Source organism: Xenia sp. Carnegie-2017, unplaced genomic scaffold (assembly GCF_021976095.1).
Source record: "Xenia sp. Carnegie-2017 unplaced genomic scaffold, XeniaSp_v1 HiC_scaffold_6, whole genome shotgun sequence".
NCBI lineage: Eukaryota > Metazoa > Cnidaria > Anthozoa > Malacalcyonacea > Xeniidae > Xenia > Xenia sp. Carnegie-2017.
Window position 1 is genome coordinate 8,214,856 of NW_025813526.1, and position 11,031 is coordinate 8,225,886.

At 23.6% G+C, this 11,031-nt stretch overlaps 1 non-coding gene across 1 annotated transcript; it reads left to right on the plus strand.

The window, feature by feature from the left end:
- Positions 1 to 7,466: 7,466 nt before the first annotated feature.
- On the plus strand, positions 7,467 to 7,540 carry Trnan-guu. Its single transcript has one exon. It is a non-coding gene; the product is annotated as a tRNA-Asn (tRNA).
- Positions 7,541 to 11,031: the final 3,491 nt, after the last annotated feature.

Sequence of the window (11,031 nt, forward strand, 5' to 3'; positions counted from 1 at the left end):
ATATATGAAAAAGATTTAAAGAATTTTTTCCTTTATAAACAATATATAAACAGGAGAAGAAAACAAAGCTTTTTTGGAAATGTGTTAAATTTAAAATTATTTTAATTTCTCCCATGAACAAACAATCATATTAAAATGTGCCAATAACTGTCTTTGTGGCGTAATTGGTTAGCGCGTTCTGCTGTAATCAAAAGATTGGTGGTTCGATTCCACCCAGTGACGATATGGCGTATTGTAACATTTTATTTAATATTTCTTAGTACCGCGTGAAAATAGTTTGAAAATCTATGTTTATTATTGAATTTATAGACAAAATTTTGCTATCCATAATATTTTTTGTCAAAATACTAAATATAAACATAATTTTTTAATAAAACTACTATACATATAAGTAAGGGAAAAAACAAAATTTAAGAAACAACATTTATTAATGAAAAAAACATACCAGTTTTTTCTTTTTTAAGTACTAAAGTGACTTAAATTATAACAACATAATTTTTTTAAAGTATGTTAAATATATTCCACAAAACATTCTTCCATGGAAAACATTCACTATTTAGCTTGTCACAAGTAATATTTTTGTTGTGATATTTTTCAATGCATTAATATATAGACGAAAATTGTCAGATATTCCATGCTACATTAATATTTTACTAATCTTTGTAGAAATTTTGTAAAATGTTTGTTAAAACAATAATCTTTTGTTTTGTAATGGTTAAAATTGAGCTTATATGTAAAAAAAATATCAAAGAAATTTTTCGTTTATAAACAATATATAAACAGGAGAAGAAAACAGAGCTTTTATGGAAATGTCTTAAATTCAAAATTATTTGAATTTTCCATGTACAAACAATCATATTTAAAATGTACCAATACCAATAACTGTCTTTGTGGCATTATAGGTTAGCGCGTTCGTCCGTAACCGAAAGGTTGGTTGTTCAATTCCACCCAGTGACGATATGGCACTTTGTAACATTTTATTTTATATTTCTTAGTACCTGGTAAAAATAGTTTGAAAATCTATGTTTATCATTGAATTTTTTAGACAAAATTTTGCTATCCATAATATTTTTTTGTCAAAATAGTAAATATAAACATAATTTTTTAATAAAACTACTATACATATAAGTAAGGGAAAAAACAAAATTTAGGAAACAACATTTATTAATGAAAAAAACATACCAGTTTTTTCTTTTTTAAGTACTAAAGTGACTTAAATTATAACAACATAATTTTTTAAAGTATTTGAAATATATTCCAGAAAACATTCTTCCATGGAAAACATTTATAATTTTGTTTGTCACAAGTAATGTTTTTGTAGTGATATTTTTCAATGCATTATGATATAGGGGAAAATTTTTAGATATCACATGCTATAATAATATTTTACTTATCTTAAGTAGAAAAGTTGTTAAATATTTGTTAAAGTATTAATCTTAATGTTTTGTAATGGTGAAAATTGAGCTTATATGTAAAAAAAATATCAAAGAAATTTTTCGTTTATAAACAATATATAAACAGGAGAAGAAAACAGAGCTTTTATGGAAATGTGTTAAATTCAAAATTATTTGAATTTTCCATGTACAAACAATCATATTTAAAATGTACCAATACCAATAACTGTCTTTGTGGCATTATAGGTTAGCGCGTTCGTCCGTAACCGAAAGTTTGGTTGTTCAACTCCACCCAGTGACGATATGGCACTTTATAACATTGTATTTTATATTTCTTAGTAACTGGTATAAAAAATTTGAAAATCTTTTTTTATGATTGAATAATTATTAAAAAAAATTTTGCTATCCATAATACTTTTTTGTCAAAATACTAAACATAAACATAGTTTTTTAATTAAACTACTATACATATAAGTAAGGAAAAACTAAATTTAAGAAACAACATTTATTAATTGAAAAAAACACACCAGTTTTTTCCTTCTTGAGTATTGAACTGACGCAAATTATAACAACATAAACTTTTTAAAGTATGTGAAATATATTCCAGAAAACATTCTTCCATGGAAAACATTCCCTATTTAGCTTGTCAAAATTAATGTTGTTGTTGTGATATTTTTTTTAATGCATTAATATATAGACAGAAATTGTCAGATATCACATGCTGGATTAAATTTTACTAATCTTGTGTAGAAAGTTTGTTAAATGCTTGTTAAAGTAATAATCTTTTTGTTTTGCAATGGTTAATATTAAGCTTTTATATGCAAAAAAATATCAAAGAAATTTTTCGTTTATAAACAATATATAAACAGGAAAAGGAAACAGAGCTTTTATGGAAATGCGTTAAATTCAAAATTATTTAAATTTTTTCCAGGGACAAACAATCAAATTTAAAATGTGCCAATACCAATAACTCTCTTTGTGGCATAATTGGTTAGCGTGTTAGGTCGTAATCGAAAGGTTGGTGGTTCAATTCCACCCAGTGAAGATATGGCATTTTATAACATTTTAGTTTATGTTTCTTAATACCTGGTATAAATAGTTTTAAAATCTATGTTTATCATTGAATTATTTACACAAAATTTTGCTTTCCATAATATTTTTTTGTCAAAATACTTAATATAAACATAATTTTTTAATAAAACTACTATACATATAAGTAAGGAAAAAAAGTAAATTTAAGAAACAACATTTATTAATAAAAAAAAACACACCATTATTTTTTTTTAAGTATTAAACTGACTTAAACTATAACAACATAATTTTTTTAAAGTATGTTAAATATATTCCACAAAACATTCTTCCATGGAAAACATTTACTATTTAGCTTGTCACAAGTAATATTTTTGTTGTGATGTTTTTCAATGCATTAATATATAGACGAAAATTGTCAGATATCCCATGCTATATGAATATTTTACTAATCTTGTGTAGAAATTTTGTAAAATGTTTGTTAAAACAATAATCTTTTGTTTTGTAATGGTAAAAATTAAGCTTATATATTAAAAAGATTTAAAGAATTTTTTCCTTTATAAACAATATATAAACAGGAGAAGATAACAAAGCTTTTATGGAAATGTGTTAAATTCAAAATTATTTTAATTTTTCCCATTAACAAACAATCATATTAAAATGTGCCAAACCAATAACTGTCTTTGTGGCATAAATGGTTAGCAAGTTCTGCTGTAACCGAAAGATTGGTGGTTCCATTCCACCCAGTGATGATATGGCATTTTGTAACATTTTATTTTATATTTGTTAGTACCGGGTGAAAAAAGTTTGAAAATCTATGTTTATTATTGAATTTTTCAAACAAAATTTTGCTAGCCATAATATTTTTTTGTCAAAATACTAAATATAAACATAATTTATTAATAAAACTACTATACATATAAGTGAGGGAAAAAACCAAATTTAAGAAACAACATTTATTAATGAAAAAAACATACCAGTTTTTTCTTTTTTAAGTATTAAAGTGACTTAAATTATAACAACATAATTTTTTTAAAGTATGTGAATATATTCCAGAAAACATTGTTCCTTGGAAAACATTTATAATTTTGCTTGTCACAAGTAATGTTTTTGTAGTGATATTTTTCAATGCATTAATATATAGAGGAAAATTGTTAGATATCACATGCTATATTAATATTTTACTTATCTTAAGTAGAAAAGTTGTTAAATGTTTGTTAAAGTTCTAATCTTTATGTTTTGTAATGTTTAAAATTAAGCTTATATATGAAAAAAATAACAAAGAAATTTTTCGTTTATAAACAATATATAAACAGGAGAAGAAAACAGAGCTTTTATGGAAATCTGTTAAATTTAAAATTATATAAATTTCTCCCAAGAACAAACAATCATATTTAAAATGTGCCAATATCAATAACTGTCTTTGTGCATAATTGATTAGCGTGTTCGGCAGTAGTCTAAAGTTTGGTGGTTCAATTCCACCCAGTGACGATATGGCACTTTGTAACGTTTTATTTTGTATTTCTTAGTACCTGGTGAAAATAGTTTGAAAATATATGTTTATCATTGAATTTTTAAGACAATATTTTGCTTTCCATAATATTTTTTGTCAAAATATAAAATACAAACTTAATTTTTTAATAAAAATACTGTATTTACCAGTCAGGAAAAAAACTAAATTTAAGAAACAACATTTATTAATGAAAAAAAACACACCAGTTTTTTCTTTCTTAAGTATTAAACTGACTTTAATTATAACAACATAATTTTTTTTAAGGATGTAAAATATATTCCAGAAAACAATCTTCCATGGAAAACATTCCCAATTTAGCTTGTCACAAGTAATGCTCTTGTAGTGATATTTTTCAATGCATTAATATATAGATGAAAATTATTAATATTTTACTAATCTTAAGTAAAAAGTTTGTTAAATGTTTGTTAAAGTAATAATCTTTATGTTTTGTAGTGGTCAAAATTAAGCTTATATATGAAAAAAAAAACAAAGAAATTTTTCTTTTATGAACAGTATATAAACAGGAGAAGAAAACAGAGCTTTTATGGAAATATGTTAAATTCAAAATTATTTAAATTTCTCCCATGAACAAAGAATCATATTTAAAATGTGCCAATACCTATAACTGTCTTTGTGGCATAATTTATTAGCGTGTTCGGCTATAAGCGAAAGTTTGGTGGTTCGATGCCTCCCATTGACGATATGGCACTTTGTAACATTTTATTTTATATTTCTTAGTACATGGTATAAGTAGTGTTAAAATCTATGTTTATCATTGAATTTTTAAGACAAAATTTAGGTATCCATAATTTTTTTTTGTCAAAATACTAAATATAAACATAATTTTTTAATAAAAATACTATATTTACAAGTAAGGGAAAAAACTAAATTCAAGAAACAACATTTATTAATGAAAAAAACACACCAGTTTTTTTTCTTAAGTATTAAACAGACTTAAATTATAACAACATAATTTTTTTAAGGATGTGAAATATATTCCAGAATACATTCATCAAGGGAAAACATTCCCAATTTAGCTTGTCTCAAGTAATGTTTTGTTGTGACATTTTTCAATGCATTAATATATAGACGAGAATTGGCAGATATCACATGCAATATTAATATTTTACTAATCTTGTGTAGAAAGTTTGCAAAAAATTTGTTAAAATAACAATCTTTTTATTTGCAATTGTTAAAATTAAGCTTATATATGCAAAAAAATATCAAAGAAAATTTTCGTTTATAAACAATATATAAACAGGAGAAGAAAACAGAGCTTTTATGGAAATGTGTTAAATTCAAAATTATTTGAATTTTCCATGTACAAACAATCATATTTAAAATGTACCAATACCAATAACTGTCTTTGTGGCATAAGGTAAGCGCGTTCGTCCGTAACCGAAAGTTTGGTTGTTCAACTCCACCCAGTTACGATATGGCACTTTATAACATTGTATTTTATATTTCTTAGTAACTGGTATAAAAAGTTTGAAAATCTTTTTTTATGATTGAATAATTATTAAAAAAAATTTTGCTATCCATAATACTTTTTTGTCAAAATACTAAATATAAACATAGGTTTTTAATTAAACTACTATACATATAAGTAAGGAAAAACTAAATTTAAGAAACAACATTTATTAATTGAAAAAAACACACCAGTTTTTCTTTCTTAAATATTGAACTGACTTTAATTATAACAACATAATTTTTTTAAATTATGTGAAATATATTCCACCAAACATTCTTCCATGGAAAACATTCCCTATTTAGCTTATCACAATTAATGTTTTTGTTGTGTTTACATGCTGGATTAATATTTCACTAATCTTGCGTAGAAAGTTTGTAAAATGTTTGTTAAAGTAATAATATTTTTCTTTTGCAATGGTTAAATCTAAGCTTATATATGCAAAAATATATCAAAGAAATTTTTCGTTTGTATACAATATATAAAAAGGAGAAGAAAACAGAGCTTTTATGGAAATGTGTTAAATTCAAAATTATTTTAATTTTTCACATGAACAAATAATCATATTTAAAATGTGCCAATACCAATAACTGTCTTTGTGGCGTAATTGGTAAGCGCGTTCGGCTGTAAACGAAAGGTTGGTGGTTCGATTCCACACAGTGACGATATGGCACTTTGTAACATTATATCTTGTAGTTCTTTATATTTGATATATATAATGTCAAAGTCTATAATTATCATTGTATTTTTTAGATTATATTTTGTTTTCTATAATAGTTTTTACTCATAATACTAAATATGAATACAATTTTTTATGAAAAATACACCATTTACAAGTAAGAAAAAAAGTAAATTTTAAAACAACATTTATTATTATAAAAAAAGTTTTTTTCTCCCTTAAATTTTAAACGAACTTAAATTATAATAATAACATTTTCTAAATTATATGAAATAATTTCCAGAAAAATTTTTTTATACAATAAAATTTTTATTTTGCTCAATACAATTAATATCTTTGAGATGTTATTTAAAAAATTTATTTTAATAAAGACAAAAACATGTCTGATATCACACAGTGCATTATTATTTTACTAAACATGTGTAGACCACTTTTAAAAAGTTTGTTAAAGTTACCTTTTTTAAATATTTGCAACATTTAAATTAAGCTATATGTGCAGTAAAATATTATGTAAGTTTTTCTTTCTTAAACAATATTTAAACCCAATAGAAAAACAGAGCATTCTCTGAAATGAGCGGTTCGCAAATCTTTTCACATTATTCTATGAATAAAAAATAATATTTTAAAATATACCAAGACCATTAAATGTCTCTGTGAGGTAATTGGTTAGCGCGTTCAGCTGTTAACCGAAAGATTGGTGGTTCGATTGCACCTAGTGACGGTATGGCACTTTGTAACATATTTTGTAGTTCTTTATAATTGATATAAATAATGTTAAAGTCTATAATTATCATTGTATTTTTTAGACTATGTTTTGCTTTCTATAATAGTTTTTCCTCATAATATTAAATATGAATATGATTTTTTAATAAAAATACACCATATATAAGTAAGAAAAAAAGTAAATTTTAAAAACAACATTTATTATTATAAAAAAAAGAGTTTTTTCTCTCTTAAATTTTAAACTAACTTAAATTATAGTAATAACATTTTTCTAAATTATATGAAATAATTTCCAGAAAAGATTTTTTTATACAATAAAATTTTTTATTTTGCTCATCACAATTAATATTTTTGAGATGTTATTTAAAAAATTTATTTTAATAAAGACAAAAACATGTCAGATATCACACGGTGCATAATTATTTTACTAAACATGTGTAGGCCACTTTTAAAAAGTTTGTTAAAGTTATCGTTTTTCAATTTTGTAACGTTCAAATTAAGCTATATGTGCAGTAAAATATTAAGTAAATTTTTCTTTCTTAAACAATATTTAAACCAAATAGAAAAACAGAGCATTCTTTGAAATGTGCGGTTCGAAAAATTTTTCACAATTTTCTATGAATAAAAAATAATATTTAAAATATACCGATACCATTAAATGTCTCTGTGGCATACTTGGTTAGCGTGTTCGGCTGTTAACCGAAAGGTTGGTGGTTCGATTCCACCCAGTGACGATATGGCACTTTGCAACATTTTATTTTATATTTCTTAGTACCTGGTATAAATAGTTTGAAAATCTATGTACATCATTGAACTTTTTAGACAAAATTTTGGTATCCATAATATTTTTTTGTCAAAATACAAAATGTAAACATGATTTTTTAATAAAAGTACCATATTTATATATAAATGAAAAAAGTAAATTTAGGAAACAACATTTATCAATTTAAAATAAACCACCAGTTTTTTCTTTTTAAATAATAAACTGAGATAAATTACCACAACAAAATTTTTTTGAAGTATGTGAAATATATTCCAGAAAACATTCTTCCATGGAAAACATTTCCTATTTAGCTTGTCACAATTAATGCTTTTGTTCTGATATTTTTCAATGCATTAATATATAGACGAAAATTGTCAGATATCCCATGCTGTGTTAATATTTTACTAATCTTGTGCAGAAAATTTGTAAAATGTTTGTTAAAGTAATAATCTATATGTTTTGCAATGGTTAAAATTTAGTTTATATATGCAAAAAAATATCGAAGGAATTTTTCGTTTATAAACAATATATAAACAGGAGAAGAAAAGAGAGCTTTTATGGAAGTGTGTTAAATTCAAAATTATTTTAATTTTTCCCATGTACAAACAATAATATTTAAAATGTGCCAATACCAATAACTGTCTTTGTGGCGTATTTATTTAGTTTATTCGGATGTAACCGAAAGGTTGGTAGTTCGATTCCACCCAGTGGCAATATGACACTTTTTAGCATTTATTGTATATTTCTTAGTACCTGGTATAAATAGTTTGAAAATCTATGTTTATCATTGAATTATTTAGACAAATTTTTGCTCTCAATAATAATTTTTTAACAAAATACTAAATATAAACATAATTTTTTTATAGAAAATACTATATATATAATTAAGAGAAAAAACTAAACTCAAGAAACAACATTTATTAATGGAAAAAACACACCAGTTTTTCTTTCTTAAGTATTGAACTGACTTGAATTATAACAACACAATTTTTTTAAAGTATGTGAAATATATTCCACAAAATATTCTTCCATGGAAAACATTCCCTAATTAGCTTGTCACAATTAGTGTTTTTGTTGTGATATTTTTCAATGCATTAATATATAGACGAAAATTGTCAGATATCCCATGCTACATTAATATTTCACTAATCTTGAGTAGAAAATTTGTAAAATGTTTGTTAAAGTAATAATCTATATGTTTTGCAATGGTTAAAATTTAGTTTATATATGCAAAAAAATATCGAAGTAATTTTTCGTTTATAAACAATATATAAACAGGAAAAGAAAACAGAGTATTTATAGAAATATGTTTATTGCGAAATTATTATTTTTTTTCCCAAGAACAAAAAATAATACTTAATATGTGCCAATACCAATAACTGTCTCCGTGGCGTAAATAGTTAGCACGTTCAGCTGTTAACCGAAAGATTGGTGGTTCGATTCCACCTAGCGACGGTATGGCACTTTGTAATATTATATTTTGTAGTTCTTTATAATTGATATAAATAATGTTAAAGTCTATAATTATCATTGTATTTTTTACACTATGTTTTGCTTTCTATAATAGTTTTTCCTCATAATACTAAATATGAATATAATTTTTTAATAAAAATACTCCATTTATAAGTAAGAAAAAAAGTAAATTTTAAAAACAACATTTGTTATTATAAAAAAAAGAGCTTTTTCTCTCTTAAATTTTAAACTAACTCAAATTATAGTAATAACATTTTTCTAAATTATATGAAATAATTTCCAGAAAAGATTTTTTTATGCAATAAAATTTTTTATTTTGCTCATCACAAATAATATCTTTGAGATGTTATTTAAAAAATTTATTTTAATAAAGACAAAAACATGTCAGATATCACACTTTGCATTATTATTTTACTAAACATGTGTAGGCCACTTTTAAAAAGTTTGTTAAAGTTATCGTTTTTCAATTTTGCAACGTTGAAATTAAGATATATGTGCAGTAACATATTAAGTAAACTTTTCTTTCTTAAACAATATTTAAACCAAATAGAAAAACAGAGCATTCTTTGAAATGTGCGGTTTGCAAAGTTTTTCACATTTTTTTATGAATAAAAAATAATATTTTAAAATATACCGGTACTATTAAATGTTTCTGTGGCGTAATTGGTTGGCGCGTTCGGCTGTTAACCGAAAGGTTGGTGGTTCGATTCTACCGAGTGACAATATGGCACGTTGTAACATTTTATTTTATAGTTTTAGTACCTGGTATAAATAGTTTTAAAATCTATGCATACCATTCAATTTTTTAGACACTATTTTTCTATTCATAATATTTTTTTGTCAAAATACTAAATATAAACATAATTTTTAAATAAAAATACTATATTTATAGGTAAGGGAAAATACTAAATTTAAGAAACAACATTTATAAAAGAACCCAAGTAACATTATGTCCAATTCTACCAACTGAAAATTCCCTTTTTGTCGTCTTCCTCCTCTTAGTCATCTTCCTCCTCTTTGTCGTCTTTCTCCTCATTGTCCTCTTTTCATTTTTTTGTAAATATTTTTAATTATAGAAAAATATTAATTTAAAATTCAAATGTCTTTTTTTCAAAAATATCTATTTAGATACTAAAGCAATTATACTACTTCTGAAAAATGAACAGCTATCACTTTTCATGCATTTATTTATTTAATTTGCTTACTATTTATTTCATTCACTTATTCTTTTTCAAAAATAAAAATTAAAAAGTGTATAAAAGAAGAAGAAAAACAAATAAAAAAAGAAATATAGAAAGAACCTCAAAATGTAGTAATTGGACCACTGGTGCCTTTGGCAAAAAGGATTCTTCCATCTGTAACAGGTAGAATTATTAATAAAGTAATGAAATAATAAATTAAAAAACGATTATTTTTATATGGTGAGCCAAACAGGGATTTCAAAAATCACAAAATGTGTAAAAGAAAAAAAAGGAAAAATTGTTGTATAAAAGGGTCCATGAAAAATTCAAACAAAAGGTTAGTGGATAATTGTAGACAATGATGATTGTTAATAGAAAAAATAGAAAATTTATATATATCTAATTCCAGTAAGTTAATTAGTGCAGTTTGAAAAATCAAGGCACATTTATTCTACAACTTATAAATATATAAAATTATGTAACATAATATTACAATATTTACACGACAATATGTGATGTGAATATTCAATATCAATTTCATTTTCTAATAAAAATCTATAAATTACATGTTTATTTGCATTAATTAAGTAAATTTCTTCAATTGTAATAAAAAAGTATTTGCATGATATAAAAACTGGTAAATCATGAAATATCTAAAAATTATCTATATAAATCCCCACAACTTAAATTAAAGTGAAAAATATCTTTTTTTACAACATGAGAATGCTGCAAATAAATTCTAAAATGATCATATAACATAATATTTTGAGGAACTAAGATAACTATAAAAATGTGAAATTTTTCTTCG